Source organism: Triticum aestivum, chromosome 4B (assembly GCF_018294505.1).
Source record: "Triticum aestivum cultivar Chinese Spring chromosome 4B, IWGSC CS RefSeq v2.1, whole genome shotgun sequence".
NCBI classification, from domain to species: domain Eukaryota; kingdom Viridiplantae; phylum Streptophyta; class Magnoliopsida; order Poales; family Poaceae; genus Triticum; species Triticum aestivum.
In genome coordinates, this window is record NC_057804.1 from 151,098,694 (window position 1) to 151,121,763 (window position 23,070).

The window sequence follows — 23,070 nt, forward strand, 5'->3', positions numbered from 1 at the left end:
AGCAGTGGCTCAATTCAACATGAGGCTAGGAGCAGCGTCGCCTTGGGAATCCGACGATGATTTGTATCTTCACGCTTATAGTCAGACGTTAGAGGAGGACATCACCGAGGAGGAGTCGGACAATGAGGAGTAGTTGAATTATCTTTTTTTATCTATCTATGCTGAGAACTATCCTCTACTCTCTAGTCTCTACTTCTCGATCTCAGTACTGTAAACACTTTTTTAATGCGCCGCGCGTTGCGATTCTGTTGGAGATGCTCTAACATGGCAGACGAGTGCTTTAATGTTGCCCACAAGATGCGCGAGTATTACTAGTAGTATATTTTTCTTGCCATGTTGAGATTTTAAAACCACGAGTGCAAAGATGCAGAGGAGCAATGAAGACCAAACACGGGATATTGGGGACATCTTCAAGGAGCGTGGCAAGTTAAAGAGGAGCTGCACCGAACCTGTAAAATGAGATTTGGTAAGTAACACCCTTTCAATTACTTTCGGTTAGCCTCGTGTTCTTCGATGTGTATATGTTGTAGTTTTCTGTTTCTCTTAAGCCTGGTGTTCTTCGATGTGTAATAAGAAGAGTCTTAATCGTCCTAATGCTTTCGTTTTTAGCTTGATGTAGGAAGTGGGTGTTCTCACCTGTAGTCTGTTTTTATATTATTATTTTTCCTTTTGAATTCACTTCTCCGAGTTATGTTTATCTGGCTTCTACTAAATGGATCTAGGTTGCTCTGAGTATTGATCTAAAAAAGAAGTAACTTCATGTCAGGATGCAGTTCCTGCGAGGAGGGAAGTATGGTCAACCTCGAGATCATGTTTCCAAAATGAGGCTGGATTACACACAAGGTGCCAGTTCCCTAATGATGCTGGATTAGACACAAGGTGCAAATTCCCACATGATGTTGTATTACACACAAGCCAGGTGGAGTCGTCAGTTGTTCGTGTCCTCGTGGCATTAGTAAAGGCTTAAAGAAAGCATGCAACAGCCCTTGAGAATGTAGCTAAGTTCCTAAAGAAGCGAAAAGAGCAATCATATGCTCTCTTCACCCAAGCCAAAGAAGAGATGGAAGAAGCCAGAAATAAGCTAGCAGAGGCAGAGCAGGCTAGGCGTCTCCTGCTATCTAAAACTGTTGTCAATACAAAATTTCCTTCATAATAGCTAGGTTCAAATGTTTATCCAGTCAGCATGCCTGTTGTGATGTCCGTGCATCTACTGATGTGGCACAAAATATATTTTTTCGGGTCATGTAATAACAGCAATTACTTTCCAAACAATAACAGACGAAGCATTGGACATGGTATAGTTCACACGCAAGCCCGACATTCCAAGTTCAACTTCCACATCAAACTCATGTTCACAGATATCTGCACATTCATACATAATGTCCACAACCATGATTCACTTCAAAGCCAAAAAAATGTGAGGAGAGTTATAAATAAAGAAAAACCTCTACTAGTTCCTGCTACCAGTGCGAGCACAACAAGTCAAGACCATGCATAAATTAATTATATTTTAGTCATTTTTTGTGTTCTAAAATGCCTGCCGGCTCGCGGAAGGACGTGTTGCCGGCACACGTGCGGATTCAATGAAGGCAGGCGGGGCAGTCTTAAGCTGGTTGCACGCGGCGAGGAGGCGTGCTCAGCCGGGCCTGCAGCGAGTGCGGCCCTCTTGGCCGGTGCGCCGGTTCAATGCCTGCGCTATGAGAGGTCGCGTCCGTGTCAGAGCAATCACTCCCTCCAGTCCTTTTTTGTTTGGGTATAACAAAATCTCGTTTTCCATTCACATTTTACAAGTAAAATTCGTGGACAAACTTTGACCCAAAGTACGATGGGGACTAGTAAACCAGAATGGAGGTAGTAGTTTTTTTAATCAAAGAAGGGTTTCCCCTTCCGATTTTCATTACTGAAAACCAGCATCTAAATCTAAACCATAGTATTTGCCCTAGAACTACCAGGTTCAACATCTCGCAACATAAACCCATACAACCATACGCCAAGGAGGTACGTAGTACTATGAATTCCATTTTCGCTCCATACCAATCGTTCTAAAAACTACTTACTACTTATAACGCGCCATTGAAAATCGGAACTCTTAACCCCGCTAAAAAACGATATTTTAAACGTGGCTACTCGATCTGTGGCAACTGGCGAGCCACCACGCTCCAAGTCATTCACCTGTGGTCCCGACCATCAACTCCTACGGATCAAATTATCACGCGAGCTGACTATTCCTACAAAGGTGCTCCACCACGTACCCGGTACCCGCGAATGCAGCAATCGTGCACCTAGGGTTTTAGGGTTTATTTGTTAACGTCGCCTTTACGTAACACTCATGTGTGCGAGACAGCGAGAGGCCGACTGCGTGCGTGCGCCTCTTCTCTTCGTATATGTACTCCACCGTTTGTCTGGTGTCCAAAAAATTATAATAACTACTAGCAATGTGCCAATGCGTTGCCACACGATCAAAGTAGATTAATACATATTCACCGATTTGATAGAAAAAAGTCTAGTTTTGAAATACGTATATCACTAAAAATATGTTATGTTTCACTCAAAATATATTCCTTTGGCGGTTTTGATGAGATAAGGGAGGAATGTTGTTGGTTTCAAGATTCGAGAAGTGGTATATGTCTAATTTCTACTCTAACTAGCAAGATGCCCATGCGTTGCACGGAACATCAAGATCTTGTGGGAGAAAAGGATCAACGAGGAAAGGCCTTATCTGCAAATGTGGTGAAGAGTGCGGGTAAATTGCCATATTTTCCTTCCTATCTGTTAGATATAAATCGGACAACCTACATTGCAGGATGGCAGGCCCACCATCATCACCAACTCTATTTTTTATCCCTACTCTTATAAAAAGCATTGTCGATGATGATCGCGTGCCTGCCATCCTAGAATATAGGTCGTCCGATCTATATCTGACGGATAGGATGGAAACTATGGCAATTTTGCAAAAAGATACCCACACCCCTCTCCACATTTGCAAATAAGGCCTTCCCTCATTCATCCTTTTCCCCCACAAGATAAACTACTCATTCAAATGCATCTTGATGTTCCGTGCAACGCATGGGCATCTTGCTAGTTGTTGCAAAAAGCTCATGTGTGTATGAGAGAGAGGGAGAGTGGAGGAGGACGGAGTGCATGTGTGACAAAGACAAAAGGAGTGTGTGTGCGATAGGTATTGGCTTAAAATGAGGCGATAGTGTCTGTGTGCATGATCGAGAGGGCGTGTCTCAAGAAGGGAAGAAAAATCTACATAGATACAAGGAGCGGGAGAGAGACATGTATGCGATAACGGAAGCACGAGTGTGCGGGTGTATAAATCTATCTAGAGGCTAGCTAGTCGATAAATGTTTGTGAGAGAAATATGAGTCGGGGTGCGAATGCGAGTGTTTTGTGTGTGAGAGAGAGAGACGGTAGTCAGGAAGGGGAGTGGAAGCAGGAGTTGTGTGTGTGTGTCTGTGAGAGAGAGGGGGGGTTGTCTGATCGGTAAACAAATGAATAATGTCAGTTTGGGATGGAGATGAAAAGGAGACTGCAAAAAATGTTGTGTCTACAGGAGAGAGATAGAGAGTAATTTTAGTGGTATGAGTCATATGTAGAGACATATAGGGTGTGTGAGAGAATCCTATAGAGAGAAAGACAAAGTGAAAGACGAGTGGAGACTGTGTGTGTGGCGATGAAAAAGAAAGCTTAGGTACCGAGTGATACCAGAGAACAGTAGAGACGTGAGAAATAATGAAAACTGTGTAATGTATAATGATAGGGAGAGTGTGACACTTCTCAAGGGAGACGTCAAGAGACCATGTTTGCGAGGATAGGAGAAACATGAAGTGAGCGTGCGGGTGAGCTGGATAAAAGAGAGTGATAGATACCTGAAGGAGCATGCATGCGAGAGAGATGGACGTGAAAGGAGTGAACAAAAAAGGGATTCAAATATTTGAATTCGAGATGATGATACATGTAATCCATACTCGAACCAAAATTGATCTATCAAACATGCATACTCATATGAATTCACGCACATCTATGTTATTTAATATGTAGATATTACTGATCCATACATTTTAGTAGAACATAATTTGGTTTAAAAAATTCGAATTCAACCTTAAGATTTTGAGATTATTGTATTTGTAAATCATATTATACATATAAAGGAGCAGAATTCTTTGTTGTTCCTTTGAAAGTATATATAAAAAATGATGTATATAGAATGTAATTCCAATTGAAAATGGATCCCTCCCGAAAAAAATTAGAATACAAACGGGATTCGACTTGAGTTGGCATGGTAAACGTGCACTCTGAAAAATTTGAATGAAGCGGGGAAAGTCACAGTAACCGCCCGAAACCAAAATCTGCGAGATGGAAATTACTACTGCCTATCCCTGCCACGCGAAGCCTATCTGCTGGATTTCCATAGGTTTCGATAGGGGTAGGTTTGTAATTTCACCCAAACGTGACGTAACCGCCTCTCACCCGGATTCATACACGGTGGGCGCAAAAACACAATGTGTCTGTCGGTGTCAAAACCGGCGGATCTCGGGTAGGGGGTCCCGAACTGTGCGTCTAAGTCTAATGGTAACAGGAGACTGGGGACACGATGTTTTACCCAGGTTCGGGCCCTCTCGATGGAGGTAATACCCTACTTCCTACTTGATTGATCTTGATGATATGAGTATTAGAAGAGTTGACCTACCACGAGATCGTAGAGGCTAAACCCTAGAAGCTAGCCTATGGTATGATTGTTGTTGTTCTACGGACTAAACCCTCCGGTTTATATAGACACCGAAGGGGGCTAGGGTTACACAGAGTTGGTTACAGAGAAGGAGATCTACATCCGAATCGCCAAGCTTGCCTTCCACGCAAAGGAGAGTCCCATCCGGACACGGGACGAAGTCTTCAATCTTGTATCTTCATAGTCCAACAGTCCGGCCAAAGTACATAGTCCAGTTGTCCGGATACCCCCTTATCTAGGAATCCCTCAGTAGCCCCCGAACCGGGCTTCAATGACGATGACTCCAGCGCGCAGATTGTCTTCGGCATTGCAAGGCGGGTTCGTCTCCAAATCCAGAGTATCTGTCATGGCGAACAGTGTCCGGCCTCCATTAATGTCGTACTCCTCGGCTCCTGTGCTTCAATAATGGCTATCCCCACGTCTCAAGTGAATATGAGAAGTTGGGGAATTTTTACATTTGCCAACCTGTCCCTGTAAGCCAACCGTCTATTTGAAGAGGCGGGGATCCTCAGATCCAAATCACACCATCATGGCTGGCCGCCGAAGCTCCTCCTCTCGCACCCCTAGCTCTAAGTGATGTATACTACACAACCTTCTTCTTTTAGACATTGTTGGGCCTGCAAGTGCACAGGTTTGTAGGACATTGGCAAATTTCCCTCAAGTGGATGACCTAAGGTTTATCAATCCGTAGGAGGCGTAGGATGAAGATGGTCTCTCTCAAACAACCATGCAACCAAATAACAAAGAGTCTCTTGTGTCCCCAACACACCCAATACAATGGTAAATTGTATGGGCGCACTAGTTCAGCTAAGAGATGGTGATACAAGTGCAATATGGATAGTAGATAAAGGTTTTTGTAATCTGAAATAATAAAAACAGCAAGGTAGCAAGCGATAAAAGTGAGCGTAAACGGTATTGCAATGATAGGAAACAAGGCATAGGGTTCATACTTTCACTAGTGCAAGTTCTCTCAACAATAATAACATAGATAGATCATATGACAATCCCTCAACATGCAACAAAGAGTCACCCCAAAGCAACTAATAGCGGAGAACAAACGAAGAGATTATGGTAGGGTACGAAACCACCTCAAAGTTATCCTTTCTGTTCTATCTATTCAAGAGTTCGTAGTAAAATAACATAAAGCTATTCTTTCCGCTCAATCCATCATAGAGTTCATACTAGAATAACACCTTAAGGCACAAATCAACCAAAACCCTAATGTCACCTAGATACTCCATTGTCACCTCAAGTATCCGTGTGCATGATTATACGATATGCATCACATTATCTCAAATTCATCCAACCAACACAAATTACTTCAAAGAGTGCCCCAAGTTTCTACCGGAGAGTCAAGAATTCGTGTGCCAACCCCTATGCATAGGTTCATGGGCGGAACCCGCAAGTTGGTCACCAAAACATACATCAAGTGGCACATGATATCCCATTGTCACCACAGATAATCACGGCAAGACATACATCAAGTGTTCTCAAATCAAAGACTCAATCCGATAAGATAACTTCAAAGGGAAAACTCAATCCATTACAAGAGAGTAGAGGGGGAGAAACATCATAAGATCCAACTATAATATCAAAGCTCGGGATACACCAAGATCGTGCCATAGAGGGAACACGAAGAGAACACGAGAGAGAGAGAGAGAGAGAGAGAGAGAGAGAGAGAGAGATCAAACACATAGATACTGGTACATACCCTCAGCCCCGAGGGTGAACTACTCCCTCCTCGTCATGGATAGTGTCGGGATGATGAAGATGGCCACCGGTGATGGGATCCCCCTTCGGCAGGGTGCCGGAATGGGCCCCCGAGAGGTTTTTGGTGGCTACAGAGGCTTGCAGCGGTGGAACTCCCGATCTATCTTGATATTCAATGGTTTTAGGGTACGTAGGCTTATATAGGTGAAAGAGGTCGGTCGGGGGGTGCTCGCGGGGCCCACGAGATAGGGGCGGCCCAGTAGGGGGGCGCCCTCCTATCTTGTGGCCTCCTCGAGGCTCTTTTGACATGAACTCCAAGTCTCCTGGGTGGTATTCTTCCCAAAAATCACGTTGCCGAAGGTTTCATTCCGTTTGGACTCCATTTGATATTCCTTTTCTTCGAAATACTGAAACAGGCAATAAAACAGCAATATAGGTTGGGCCTCCGGTTAATAGGTTAGTCCCAAAAGTAATATAAAAGTGTATAATAAAGCCCATGATCATTCAAAACAGATAATAAAATAGCATGAATGTTTCATATTATAGATACGTTGGAGACGTATCAGCATCCCCAAGCTTAATTCCTACTCATCCTCGAGTAGGTAAATGGTAAAGAAAGAACTTATGAAGTGTGAATGCTAGAGGTGCACAAGTTTGATCAATGATAATTTCAATCACCTTTACTAGCATCATTATATGTCATAACAGTAGTTCATCTCATAAAAATTTTCATGAATAAGTAACAAGCAATTCACATGTTAAAGCATAGACCATAAACTTTCTTGAAAACTAGCAAACTTCATTCTTAGTCATCAAACAATTGCAATTCATCCTATTTTCCGGAAGGGTCTATGTCAGAGCTTTGATTTAGCAAACTTCACATACTCAACCATCATATAGTCTTCTACAATTGCTAACACTCACGCAATACTTGTGGTTATGAAGTTTTAATCAGACACAGAGAAAGATAGGGGCTTATAATGTTGCCTCCAAACATATTCACCTTTGGGTGATGTCAACAATAATAGTTTGTGCTAACGTACATCTAATTGGATATATATATCAGGATCACCCTAACACAAAGTGCTTTCCAAAGGATAAAATGAAAAAGGGAAAGGTGAAGATCACCTTGACTCTTGCATAAAGTAAAAGACATAAAGTAAAAGATAGGCCCTTCGCAGAGGGAAGCAAAGGTTGTCATGCGCTTCTAGGGTTGGATACACAAAATCTTAATGCGAAAGAACGTCACTTTATATTGCCCCTTGTATATGGACCTTTATTATGCAGTCCGTCGCTTTTATTGCTTCCATAACAAGTTCGTACAAAGCTTATTTTCTCCACACTAATAAGTCATGCATATTTAGTGAGCAATTTTTATTGCTTGCACCGATGACAACTTACTTGAAAGATCTTACTCAATCCATAGGTAGGTAAGGTGGACTCTCATGGCAAAACTGGGTTTAAGGATATTTGGAAGCACAAGTAGTATCTCTACTTGGTGCTAGGAATTTTTGGCTAGCATGAGGGGGAAAGGCAAGCTCAACATGTTTGAATGATCCATGACAATATACTTTAACTGAGATGTGATAAAACATAACCCATTACGTTATCTTCCTTGTCCAACATCAACTCTTTAGTATGTCATACTTAATGAGTGCTCACAATTATAAAAGATGTCTATGATAATATAATTATATGTGAAATCTCTCTTCCTTCAATATTCTTTCATGAATTGTTCAAATGACTAATACAATGCTTGCTAACCTTCAATAAATTTACAACCTCTACTTCTTAGATGTGAAGTCATTACTCCCAATGTGATAAGCAAACATATATAATTTCAGATTTATGACATTCAACTCATTCAACCATCTACTCATAGGATATAAGTGAAGCACAGGAGTAAATAAAAAACTACTCCAAAAAGATATAATTGAAGATCAATGAGTAGCTAAATAATTATGCAACTATGTGAAGACTCTCTCTCAAATAAGAATTTCAGATCTTGGTATTGTATTCAAACAGCAAGCAAAACAAAATAAAATGACATTGCGAGGATAGCATAACTCATGTGAAGAAGCAAAAACTTAGGCTCAACCGATACTAACCGATATTAGTTGAAGAAGAAAGGTGGGATGCCTACGGGGCATCCCCAATCTTAGATGCTTGAGACTTCTTGAAATATTATCTTGGGGTGCCTTGGGAATCCCAAATATTGAACTTTTGTGTCTCCTTAATTCCTCTCATATCATGGTTTCTCTTTTTATCAAAAGCTTCATCCACAACAAACTCAACAAGAACTCATGAGATAGGTTAGTATAAACCAATGCAAAACGTTATCATTTTCTACTGTAACAAATCACTAAAATTATTATTCAACATTGCATACTAAATTCCTCTGCATATTTAATACTCCTATCCTCAAATAGAATCATTAAACAAGCAAACATATGCAAACAATGCAACCATAACAGCAATCTTCCAAAACAGTACAGTCTGTAAAGAATGCAAGAGTATCAATACTTCCCTAACTCCAAAAATTATGAGAGAAAATTCCCACTGTATTAAATTTATCATAGCTCAATATGCAAAACGATTCAACATTATACCATTCTCTGACTTTTCTAGGGAATTTTTGCAACAGCGGTAAACTTTTTGTTTACAAATAGCAACATGCATACTAGCAAAATAAGCAAAACAAAGGCTATCCTTGACATTTTTATTGAAAATAAAGATGCAAAACATTATTCTAACTAACATAAAGTAAAAACTAACAAAAGAAAATGACGCTCCAAGCAAAACACATATCATGTGGTGAATAAAAATATAGCTCCAAGTAAAGTTACCGATGAACGAAGACGAAAGAGGGGATGCCTTCCGGGGCATCCCCAAGCTTAGGCTCTTGGTTGTCCTTGAATATTACCTTGGGGTGCCTTGGGAATCCCCAAGCGTAGGCTCTTTCCACTCTTTATTCCATAGTCCATCGAATCTTTACCCAAAACTTGAAAACTTCAACCACACAAAACTCAAAACAAAACTCGTAAGCTCCGTTAGTATAAGAAAATAAAACCACCACTTAGGTACTGTAATGAACTCATTATAAATTCATATTGGTGTAATATCTACTGTATTCTAACTTATCTATGGTTCATACCCTCCGATACTACTCATAGATGCATCAAAATAAGCAAACAACACACGAAAGGCAGAATCTGTCAAAAACAGAACAGTCTGTAGTAATATGTATCGAACATATACTTATGGAACCCCAAAAATTATGAAATAAATTGCTGGACCTGAGGAATTTGTCTATTAATCATCTTCAAAAAGAATCAACCTAAAATCAATCTCCAGTAAAACATGGCAGCTAATCTCGTGAGCGCAAAAGTTTCTGTTGTTTACAGCAAGATCACATAAACTTCACCCATGTCTTCCCAAAGGCTCTACTTGGCACTTTATTGAAACAAAAGCTATAAAATATGATTACTACAGTATCATAATCATGTGGACACACAAAAACAGTAAGGGTAAATATTGGGTTGATTCCAAACAAGCGCTTTTCTTTAATGCCTTTTTAGCCAGGCATGATGATGGCAATGATGCTCACATAAAAGATAAGAATTGAAACATAATGGGAGCATCATGAAGCATATGACTAGCACATTTAAGCCTAACCCACTTCCTATGCATAGGGATTTTGTGAGCAAACAACTTATGGGAACAATAATCAACAAGCATAGGAAGGTAAAACAAGCATAGCTTCAAGATTTTCAACACATAGAGAGGAAACTTGATATAATTGCAATTCCTACAAGCATATATTCCTCCCTCATAATAATTTTCAGTAGCATCATGAATGAATTCAACAATATAACCAGCACCTAAAGCATTCTTTTCATGATCTACTAGCATAGAAAATTTAATACTCTCCACATAAGCAAATTTCTTCTCATGAATAGTAGTGGGAGCAAACTCAACAAAATAATTATCATGCGAGGCATAATCCAATTGAAAACTAAAATCATGATGACAAGTTTCATGGTTATCATTATTTTTAATAGCATACAAGTCATCACAATAATCATCATAGATAGAAACTTTGTTCTCGTAATCAATTGGAACCTCTTCCGAAATAGTGGAATCATCACTAAATAAAGTGGACACTCTTCCAAATCCACTTTCATGTTCATCACAATAAGATTCAACATCCTCCAAAATAGTGGGATCACTACTGCCTAAAGTTGACACTCTTCCAAAACCACTTTCATCAATATAATCATCATAAATAGGAGGCATGCTTTCATCATAATAAATATTCTCATCAAAACATGGGGGACAAAAAATATCATATTCATCAAACATAGCTTCCCCAAGCTTGTGGCATTGCATATCATTAGCATCATGGATATTCAAGGAATTCATACTAAGAACATTGCAATCATGCTCATCATTCAAAGATTTAGTATCAAACATTCTATAGATTTCTTCTTCTAGCACTTGAGCACAATTTTCCTTTTCATCATACTCACGAAAGATATTAAAAAGATGAAGCGTATGAGACAAACTTAACTCCATCTTTTTTGTAGTTTTTATTTTATAAACTAAACTAGTGATAAAACAAGAAACAAAAATATTCGATTGCAAGATCTAAAGATATACCTTCAAGCACTCACCTCCCCGGCAATGGTGCCAGAAAAGAGCTTGATGTCTACTACACAACATTCTTCTTGTAGACGTTGTTGGGCCTGCAAGTGCACATGTTTGTAGGACAGTAGCAAATTTCCCTCAAGTGGATGACCTAAGGTTTATCAATCCGTAGGAGGCGTAGGATGAAGATGGTCTCTCTCAAACAACCCTGCAACCAAATAACAAAGAGTCTCTTGTGTCCCCAACACACCCAATACAAAGGTAAATTGTATAGGTGCACTAGTTCAGCAAAGATATGGTGATACAAGTGCAATATGGATAGTAGATAAAGGTTTTTGTAATCTGAAATAATAAAAACAGCAAGGTAGCAAGTGATAAAAGTGAGCGTAAACGGTATTGCAATGATAGGAAACAAGGCATAGGGTTCATACTTTCACTAGTGCAAGTTCTCTCAACAATAATAACATAGATAGATCATATGACAATCCCTCAACATGCAACAAAGAGTCACCCCAAAGCAACTAATAGCGGAGAACAAACGAAGAGATTATGGTAGGGTACGAAACCACCTCAAAGTTATCCTTTCTGTTCTATCTATTCAAGAGTTCGTAGTAAAATAACATAAAGCTATTCTTTCCGCTCCATCATAGAGTTCATACTAGAATAACACCTTAAGACACAAATCAACCAAAACCCTAATGTCACCTAGATACTCCATTTCACCTCAAGTATCCGTGGGCATGATTATACAATATGCATCACACAATCTCAAATTCATCCAACCAACACAAAGTACTTCAAAGAGTGCCCCAAGTTTCTACCGGAGAGTCAAGAAAACGTGTGCCAACCCCTATGCATAGGTTCACGGGTCGAACCCGCAAGTTGGTCACCAAAACATACATCAAGTGGCACATGATATCCCATTGTCACCACAGATAATCACGGCAAGACATACATCAAGTGTTCTCAAATCAAAGACTCAATCCGATAAGATAACTTCAAAGGGAAAAATCAATCCATTACAAGAGAGTAGAGGGGGAGAAACATCATAAGATCCAACTATAATAGCAAAGCTCGTGATACATCAAGATCGTGCCATGGAGGGAACACGAGAGAGAACACGAGAGAGAGAGAGAGATCAAACACATAGCTACTGGTACATACCCTCAGCCCCAAGGGTGAACTACTCCCTCCTCGTCATGGATTGCACCGGGATGATGAAGATGGCAACCGGTGATGCGATCCCCCTCTGGCAGGGTGCCGGAACGGGCTCCCGAGTGGTTTTTGGTGGCTACAGAGTCTTGCGGCGGCGGAACTCCCGATCTATCTTGATATGCGATGGTTTTAGGGTACGTAGGCTTATATAGGCGAAAGAAGTCGGTCGACGGGTGCTCGAGGGGCCCACGAGACAGGGGGGTGAGCCCAGTAGGGGGGGCACACCCTCCTATCTCGTGGCCTCCTCGAGGCTCTTCTAGCATGAACTCCAAGTCTCCTGGGTGATATTCTTCCCAAAAATCACGCTGCCGAAGGTTTCATTCCGTTTGGACTCCGTTTGATATTCATTTTCTTTGAAATACTGAAACGGGCAATAAAACAGCAATATGGGCTGGGCCTCCGGTTAATAGGTTAGTCCCAAAAGTAATATTAAAGTGTATAATAAAGCCCATAATCATTCAAAACAGATAATAAAATAGCATGCATGTTTCATAAATTATAGATACGTTGGAGACGTATCACTAAGCCAGGCGATTGGGAAAAGTGTATTGTCCCTCATAGCCGATTAGTGGAGTTGCAGACCCAGGGGTTCCTCCCACCTGCATACATGGTCCCCGTCCGAGCCGGACTAGCCACCTATAATGGCGGGGAGCAGGCGGAGAACTTTCCGAACCCATCTAGAGGGGAGCGGATATGTCTTGTCCCGTATTTGCTCAGGGGGTTGGGTTTCCAATCCACCCATTCCTCTGCGGGCTCCTAGAGTTCTACGGTCTTCAGCTGCACAACTTTACTCCTGCCTCCATACTGCACATCACAGGGTATGTTGCCTTCTGCGAGCTCTTCCTGGGCTGCGAAGCTCATTTCGAGCTATGGAAGAGGCTATTCTGTCTCGTCCCTCGTAATCAGGGGGGATCTATATATCAAGTGGGAGAAGCCGAAATATGGCGCATCGCTCAGGCCGGATACCTGTCCGGCACTCCAAAGAAGGCATCAGAAGATTGGCCCTCGGAGTGGTGTTACATAGATGACGTTCCCCTTCCGGACCCAGTCCGGATGGGCCTTCCTGAGTTTACCAACGGCCCGCTAAAGAAATGCCAAAACTGGCGCCCGCGGAGCCCCCAGGAGGAAGACGATAGAGAGGTCCTTTATCTGATGGGCAGGATAAAAATTCTGGCCAAATCAGGATTGACAATGATAGAGGTTATGTCAATATGTATAATGCGGGGGGTGCAACCACTTCAATATCAGGGGAAACCCATGTGGCATTACAATGGAGAAGACGACACCACCCGCTGCGGTCGTAAAGGTCTGGACTCTACCACCGCACTGGCGAAAATATTGTCTGATTTGTACAAAGGGGAAGAAGAGGAATTCCTCCGCATTAAGCCGCTGGATGGATTTTCCCTGTACAACCCCCCAAGCTGGGTAAGCTGTCATTCCTTACCCGATTCTATTCATACCTGTGTCCTTCGTCACCAATCATTTTATCTCGCTATTTTCAAAGTACGAACTGAGAAGGGTCGTGGAAGAGTTCAACAGCTCACCTCCGCAGCCAGAGGATCCTGGCCGGTCTCTCGACCCCGGACTTGAAGAAGATCGGGATATATCCATGGAGCTTGTAGACGGGACATTTTATCAAGCAAGCCACGATGGTGCTTTAGTGGCCATCCTTGCTGATTATCCTGGGCTGCTCCCGGTGTCGAACGTAAGTAAAGCCGGAGCCCTAAATTCCGAATTACACACACATGTTGTATTTTTGCAGAGACGACCATCAGGACGCCGTGCCGAGCCCACGGGGGCTCATCAGCGAGGGGCATCCGGTTCGGGCAGGCGTAAGAGGAAGGCGGTGAGAACCGAAACACCGGAGCAGAGGTACAAATGAAATTTGCTCTGTGATTATCTTTGCCGAAATGTGACAGTTTGCATTGTGTCCTGGCAGAAAAAACATCCGTCGAACTACATCCGGATCCCGTGCCGATCATGCCTCAAGCAGCCGGATTCCTGAATCGGATTCACGGGTGGAGGCTGATGTGGGGGCAGTGCCGACTTCCCCTCCCACAGAGGATGCTGACATGCTTTCCGCTTCAAACTTCGAAGTGAGGAGCGCCATGAATCATCGGCGCAAACGGGCCGTACTCCGCAATGGTATTTTCTCCGAGGAGGCTTTTGATGCCTTCAACTCCGGAGACGCATATATTCGCGCTGCTCAAGATGGACTTGCCAGAGCTACATATCAGTATGCAAAGGATATACGGTAAGGGAATCTAATAAGTGTGTGTAGTGGTAGCCCTTGAGACTTGAAACAGTTGGCACAACTGATTTAAGGATCATTCTATGCATAGGTTCTTATAGAGAAGAATACCCATTTATCGCAAGAACTGGAGGAATGTAAGACCCAGCTGAAGGCCGTTGTTGCCGAACAAGAGGAAAAGAGGGCCTCTGCTGGTAAGACTAAACTTGTACCAGGTATTTATCAGCATGAATTATAAGTCTAACAAGAGATGCTACACACAATCCCGGAGAGAATCCGAAGACTGTGGAAGATAATGAGCCACATCTGCGAAATCAGCTGAAGGCGGGCGAGCGCGTGCTGACAAAGGCTATTCAAGAGAGAAATAATCTCCAAGATGCTAATATTCGGCTGAGCATCGAATTAAAAGATGTTCGGGCTCAGCTTGCTGACTCCGTGAAGGAGAATAGGAGGCTTCGACGCGGCATTTATAGTAAGTGCTTTAAGCGAACTATAGTATAGTTTGGCAAGGAAGCGTATTGACAAAGTTATGTCTGTAGGTATGCTGACGGGCCGTCCTGGAGAGGAGATGCCTGGATCCGCAGGTGATATGCTGCAAGATCTTTCACAACGGCACGATCGAGCGCGGCAGGTGATGCAGCGTATTGCCCAGGCCTTGTGGCCATCTGCTTCCCTGCGCGGAGGCATGAACGAGCTTGTGGAGATGCTCAAAGGAGCACGGCGGCGTTTCTGGTTATGGAAGATATCAGCCTGCCGACGAGGTGCGAGGGAAGCCTGGGCCATGGTGAAGACGCGATACGTGAAGGCTGACTCAAACCATATGGCTGAAGTCGGACCGGTGGGAGCAGATGGGCAAGAAATACCCGTAAGTCTGGTATATGACCAAGTAGCGTTAGCCGCAAAGTATTCCCAACGGGATTGTAAGCTAGACAGCCTGTTGGATGGTATAGAGGAAGAGTATAGTCAATCTAAGTGACTATGTAATTTAAATGGACCTATGTAGTCCCTAGCCGGATTGAAAATCATTTGTCATGGCGGACCTTTTCGCTTCAACCCCCTGACCCGATAGTCCCGAGTGTATCCGAATACCCGCACAATTATGAAAACCCGGGGTATGCATGGAAACCAGGCGTAGGGGTCATAAGTGCTTGAACAGACAAGTACCCAACTAGTTATGTTATCTTACATGGATAGTAAGAAACATCTTCCAGCGAGAATAGTTTCGTTAGGGGTTTCTTTCTCTGGGTGCGCATGCATTAATGTGCATGTCCGAACCGCGAACAGAAACGCGGGAAGCAAAACACCTGGAGATTCATGTTGTAATAAACGAAAACATCTTTTGTTCACCGACCGAATATTCCCTTAAGAACGCTAGATTTCTGCTTCACCCAGTCTGAGGTACACATCCGGCTGAACCGGCAGTAACAATCGCAGAGGTGCTCCCCTTATGCCCTAGCCGAATTAACGGGAACGTAGTGCATAAACACAAGAGCCAGGCAACCCAACATGGCCAAAACTTAAGTCATATCTATGCATATAATGGTGAAGAGAAGGCACATATGGAAAAAAAGGACACATATGTGGCCGGCAGGAAGCCATTATAGTAGTTATATTTAGCTTCCGTATAGGAATCCCACAGGTATAATGAGCACACGAAGTGTGACCGGAGCGATCAAAGCGTCCGTACAGTTTTAAGGCTGTGTGTGAAAATTAAAATAGGGCGAAAAAGGAAAGAGGTGAACATAATTGAGGAAGCGGAGGTAAGGAGACGAACACTGAGTCTGGCGCTAGGCGTAGAATCTTCGGAGTCTGGTGGCGTTCCATGGGTTTGGCTCGAGTCTGTTATCAGAAGCATTCCGCAGACGGTACGCTCCTCCGGTGAGGACTTTATCAATGATAAAGGGACCCTCCCACTTGGGTTTGAGCTTGTCCTTCTTCTCGGGGAGGCGTAGAACTAGATCGCCAATGTTATAAGTTTTGGCCCGTACTTCTCTGTTTTGATACCTTCGAGCCTGTTGCTGATAGAACGTGGAACGGGCTTTTGCTACGCCACGCTCCTCCTCCATAGCATCCAAGTTGTTCTGCTGATCTAGTTCGGCTTCCTTCTCTTCATACATGCGCACACAAGGTGAGTCATGGATTATGTCCTAGTGTAGCACTGCTTGTGCGCCGTACACCATAAAAAATGGTGTGTATCCGGTGGTATGATATGATTCGGCGTGGTTCGCAGCCCCCAGAGTACGGAGTCGAGCTCCTTGACCCAATGTGTGTCTGGGTTTGATGCCGCTCATGATGAGATCATTTGCACGCTCGACTTGACCGTTTGTTTGGGGGTGATAGACAGAGGCGTAATCGAGCTTAATGCCCATGCTGCCGCACCAAGTTTTCACCTCATCGGCTGTGAAATTTGAGCCATTGTCAGTGATGATGCTGTGGGGGGCACCGTAACGGTGCATGACCCCTGATATGAAGTCTATCACTGGTCCGGATTCGGCCGTTGTAACTGGTTTGGCTTCTATCCATTTGGTGAACTTGTCCACCATGACCAATAAGTATTTTTTCTTATGGCTTCCTCCTTTGAGAGGTCCGACCATATCTAGCCCCCAGACCACGAAGGGCCAAGTTATGGGGATTGTTTGGAGAGCGGTAGGGGGCATATGGCTCTGGTTGGCAAAGAGTTGGCAACCAATGCAATGTGGGACAAGGTCCTGCAAGTCTGCTCGAGCTGTTGGCCAGTAAAAACTTATACGGAAGGCCTTTCTTACAAGTGCCCGAGCTGCAGCGTGGTGCCCGCCGAGTCTGGAATGGATTTCGGATAAGAGCTGCCGCACTCCTCTTCGGAGATGCATCTTTGGAGCACTCCATTAGTACTTTTCTTGTAGAGATCTCCTTCATGGACTTTGTAGGCCTTGGAGCGTCGCACAATACAACGTGCCTCATTTTGGTCCTCGGGGAGCTCTTGCCTATTTAGGTAGGCTAAGAAGGGCTCGGTCCACGGGGCGATTACAGCCATGATTTCGTGGGCCGAAGATGTTATTTCGGTGGCAGAGCCTCCGATTACGTCAGATGGTTCGGAATCTGGGGTTGTGTGCGGAGCCGGACTAATTTTGCCGGACTCCCCTTTCCATACCACGGATGGCTTGAACAGCCTTTCCAAGAATATATTAGGCGGAACGGGGTCGCGTTTAGCGCCTATGCGGGCGAAGACGTCCGCCGCTTGATTATTTTCTCTGACCACATGGTGGAATTCGAGTCCCTCGAACCGAGCTGACATTTTGAGGACGGCATTACGATAAGCCGCCATTTTCGGATCTTTGGCATCAAAGTCTCCATTTATTTGAGATATTGCGAGGTTTGAGTCCCCGCGCACTTCGAGGTGTTGGATGCCCATGGAGACTGCCATCCGAAGACCGTGCAACAAAGCCTTGTATTCGGCTGCATTGTTGGAGTCTGTGTATAGTATTTGGAGTATGTATTGAATCGTGTCTCCGGTGGGGGATGTAAGGACGACACTTGCTCCCAATCCGGCCAGCATTTTAGAGCCGTCGAAGTGCATGATCCAATTGGAGTACGCGTCGTACTCTTTACGGAGTTCGGCTTCTGTCCATTCGGCGACAAAGTCAGCCAGAACTTGCGACTTAATGGCTCGTCGTGGTTTGTATGTTATGTCGAACGGAAGGAACTTGATAGCCCATTTTGCAATTTGGCCCGTTGCGTCACGGTTGTTTATTATATCATTGAGTGGTACTTCGGAGGCAACCGTGATCGAACACTCTTGAAAGTAGTGTCGTAGCTTCCGGGATGCCACGAAGACCGTGTATGCTATCTTTTGATAGTGTGGGTACCGAGATTTGCATGGAGTGAGGATAGTGGACACGTAATATACTGGCTTTTGAAGCGGGAACTTGTGTCCTTCTGCCTCTCGTTCGACCACGAGCACTGCGCTTACAACTTGGTGTGTTGCGGCTATGTATAATAGCATGGGTTCGCCAGAATTTGGCGCGGTCAGGACTGGATTAGTGGCCAAAAGTGCCTTTATTTCTTCCAGTCCTGCCGTGGCTGCATCCGTCCACTCGAAGTGTTCGGTGCGTCGAAGAAGGCGATAAAGAGGTAGTGCCTTTTCTCTTAATCGGGAGATAAAGCGGCTTAAGGCAGCCACACATCCAGTTAATTTCTGGATCTGCTTGAGGTCCATTGGGATAGCCAACTGTGACAGAGCTCGGATTTTTGCCGGATTTGCTTCGATTCCTCTATTGGAGACGATGAAGCCAAGCAATTTCCCGGAGGGTACATCGAACACACATTTCTCTGGGTTGAGCCTGATGTCGTATGTTCGGAGGTTGTCGAACGTGAGCCTCAAGTCATCTATTAAAGTTTCAACGTGTCTTGTTTTAATGACCACGTCGTCAGCCTCTACTGTTTTGCCAATTTGTTTTTCCAAGCATGTCTGAATCATGCGTTGATAGGTTGCGCCTGTGTTTTTTAGCCCGAAAGGCATTGTATTAAAACAGAAGGGGCCGTTTGGTGTAATGAAGGCCGTTGCGGCTTGGTCGGATTCTGCCATCTTGATTTGATGGTATCCGGAGTATGCGTCGAGGAAACACAATGAGTCATGTCCTGCGGTGGCATCGATGATTTTATCAATGCGGGGGAGGGGGAAGGGATCCTTGGGGCAAGCCTTATTGAGGTCCTTGAAATCGACACATAGGCGCCAGGATTTGTCCTTCTTTGGTACCATTACCAGGTTTTCTAGCCAATCCGGATGTTTTATGTCTCTGATGAATCCGGCCTCGAGTAGCTTGGCTAGCTCTTCTCCCATAGCTTGTCGCTTGGGCTCTGAGAAGCGCCTAAGAGTCTGCTTGACTGGCTTGTATCCCTTCAGAATATTGAGGCTGTGTTCGGCCAGCCTACTTGGGATGCCCGACATGTCTCAAGGATGCCAAGCAAAAATATCCCAATTCTCCCGCAGGAAATCTCGTAGTGCAGCGTCTATTCTATGGTTCAACTGTGTCCCAATGGAAGCTGTCTTTGTAGGGTCCGTTGGATGGACCTGGAATTTGACTATCTCGTCCGCGGGTTTGAAAGAGGTGGACTTAGGTTTGTCGAGTATCACGTCGTCTCTGTCCACTGTGGCTCGCAGCATCGTCAGTTCTTCGGCCGCGAGGGCTTCTGATAATGCCTCCAGGGCTAGTGCGGCAATTTTATTTTCGGCGCAGAGTGCAACGTCTGGATCACTAGCTAGAGTGATTATGCCATTGAGCCCGGGCATTTTGAGCTTCATGTACTCGTAATGGGGTATAGCTTGGAAGCTCGTAAATGCGTCCCGCCCTAAGAGGGCGTGGTATCCGCTGCTGAACGGGGCCACTTGGAATGTAATTTCTTCGGACCTGTAATTCTTCGGTGTGCCGAATACCACATCCAGTGTGATTTTTCCTGCACATCGTGCCTCCCGACTAGGGATGATTCCCCTGAAGGTTGTGCTACTTTGCTCAATGCGGTTCTTGTCAATTTCCATCTTGTTAAGGGTTTCCTCGTAGATGAGGTTTAGTCCACTTCCGCCATCCATGAGCACTTTAGTGAGCCTAAAGCCGTCTACGATTGGACTAAGGACCAACACGGCTGGTGCCCGGACTGTTCGGAATTGAGGTTCGTCGTTGGCATTATAGGTTATAGCCGTGTCATTCCATGGATTTATTGTTGCCACATGGCAAACTTCGGCGAGGCTGAGCTCGCTTGCGCCTATTATTTGAGGCGAAAGTCTCGAAGACTTTTAATACCGTATTGTTATTTTCGGCGAGATGTTGCTCCTCTGTATGGTTTATTAGGAGACCCTCGCCGCTCTTCGCTACCTGTCGGAGTATCCAACATGCTCTAAGGCTATGAGTTGGCGTGGTGTCCAGTGTGTTGTGAAGTTTGCAAGGCCCATTGAGCCATTCCTCCAATATGGTTCCCCGCCTTGTATCGGGCTTTGGTTTTTTGGTAATTGAATTGGGTAACTTTCGAGAGTTTGCCCTTTTAGTTCGGAAGAAGGGCTTGGTTAGAGCGGATTGTCCTAGAAGTTTGCTTGGGTTTTCCAAGTGCTTTCCATTGCGCAGTATTTCTGCACTATGGCCGCTAAGTCAGCAAAGTGTACTATGTCACGGCGACTTATAGCGCTGAGGATCCCTTTGTCCGTGCAATTTTTGCAAAAGAGGGAGATTGCGTCTTCCTCGCGACAGTCCTTGACCCTGTTTATCACAAGGAGGAATCTGGCCCAGTAATGATGTACTGTCTCTTGGGGCTCTTGTCTGATATGCGAAAGATTGAATGAATCTTGGTGGGTGGGTGGTTTTGAATGCTGACCCAATCCAAGACCCAGGGGCCAAGAAGCTTCCGAGTTTAACGGCTCGGGCGCCGGGATGTTGCCCAATTTCTTCGGCCCGCTGCCCGACTCTGAATTCGGGGTTTGGGCCATGTCCTCCCGCGAGCGGGTGTCCGACTCAGAGAGCTCGGAAATCCGAACATAGTTCGTCCTCAAAATAGAAGGAGGGTTCATGTGATGCTCTTCCACTACCGCTATCTCATGGGTGACCGGCGGAGAATGAATCTCCCTTTGGTCAGGTTTAAGCTTGATTCGGTCATAGTCCGTAGCGATGCCCAGGGTGGCGATGCGATCCAAGAGCTCATTAAGGGAAGAGAGCTTCATCAGATCCATCTGTTCGGCGAGTTCCAAATTGACGTGGAGGCTGTTTTTGATGAACTGAGAAGTCATCGTCCGCGTGACAGCCGATCAGGTGGTCATGACGAAGCCTCCCAGCCGGAGAGTTTGGCCTAGGGCCAGGGCTCCCCCAATGGTGATGTTGTCCTCGACAACGAGGCGAGCCATCAAGTCTTACAACGACGACACAGAGGAACTCTCAATGAAAGCACCAATGTCGGTGTCAAAACCGGCGGATCTCGGGTAGGTGGTCCCGAACTATACGTCTAAGGCTAATGGTAATAGGAGACTGGGGACACGATGTTTTACCCAGATTTGGGCCCTCTCGATGGAGGTAATACCCTACTTCGTGCTTGATTGATCTTGATGATATGAGTATTACAAGAGTTGATCTACCACGAGATTGTAGAGGCTAAACCCTAGAAGCTAGCCTATGGTATGATTGTTATTGTCCTACGGACTAAACCCTCTGGTTTATATAGACACCGGAGGGGGCTAGGGTTACACAGAGTTAGTTACAGAGAAGGAGATCTACATCCGAATCGCCAAGCTTGCCTTCCACGCAAAGGAGAGTCCCATCCGAACATGGGACGAAGTCTTCAGTCTTGTATCTTCATAGTCCAACAGTCCGGCCAAAGTACATAGTCCGGCTGTCCGGATACCCCCTTATCCAGGAATCCCTCAGTGTCGTCGGCCGAAATCGACTCCCTCCCTGATTCATATTCATACACGGTGGGCACCGAAAACAAACTCTCATCGGCAAATATTCGGTGTATGCGAGATTACCATCCTATCCCCAACCGACTAATATTGTTGTGATGTAGGAAATTTGAAACGGGGGCTAAGTTTGTAAATTTCCTCGCATTTGAGACAAGCGCGCCCTGAATACATGGTTCCCCCCTTCCTCTCTACCTCCCTTTTCCCCATTCGTACTCCATGGGCGCCAAAACACCCTCTCCACCCCACCCTCCTCCGTCCGCTGCCGTCCGCCACCCCATCCACTGCCGTCCTCCTCCACCATGTCGGAGCTGATACGCTGACGCCCCGTCCATTACAAGAGCTCGACCTCTCTCGTCTACGGCTTCAGACCGGGATCCTTGCATCCCGTCCTCTTGCTTCATCCCCGCCGTCGTCCACCTTGCCGGTGCCGCTCCTACGACCGTCTCGTCCACCACGCCCCACCGCCATCGTCTACCCTCCTAGATCTGCTTCCACGCCGCCGACAGCCATGGCTACCGTAGCACCATCAAATTCTCAGTAGATGCATACACGGCGCCGCACCAGAGGCGGTACTCTTTCGTATCTGCTCAACTTATTTATCGCAGCAAGAAAATAGATCACCACTGCTTTACTCTGATTTCTTGTCTTGGTTGCGAAGTTGCCTTTGTCCAGTTTGCACCTTCAGATCCGCCATGGCACGCTCAACACTATACTCCCAATGCTTATGGTTTTCCCCTTTTATATTCCACACTAGTTAAATCACAGTAGACTAAATTTCAAAATTGGGTCAGTTGATTTTTTCAGAACTCGCCGGAGTTCACCGGTGCGAACGAAGGGGCTCAGGTGGTTGTGGGGCCTCGCCGAATGAAGAAAACTCGACGTGGGTGGGGTTTGGGGCGGGGGGGGGGGTGGGGGTGGCAGAGGAACACATGCGATGGGGGCCGGTGGTCCGGCCGGCGGCCCGTGCGGGGTTCTGTATGGGAAGAATCAGAGACGAGGAAGAAGAAGGGTTAGGAGAGATAGGATCTTCATCCAACCGCCTGAAATGGTCGAGAGACAGCTGGGAGTTGCATTCTTAATGCGCTCTGGTTCATC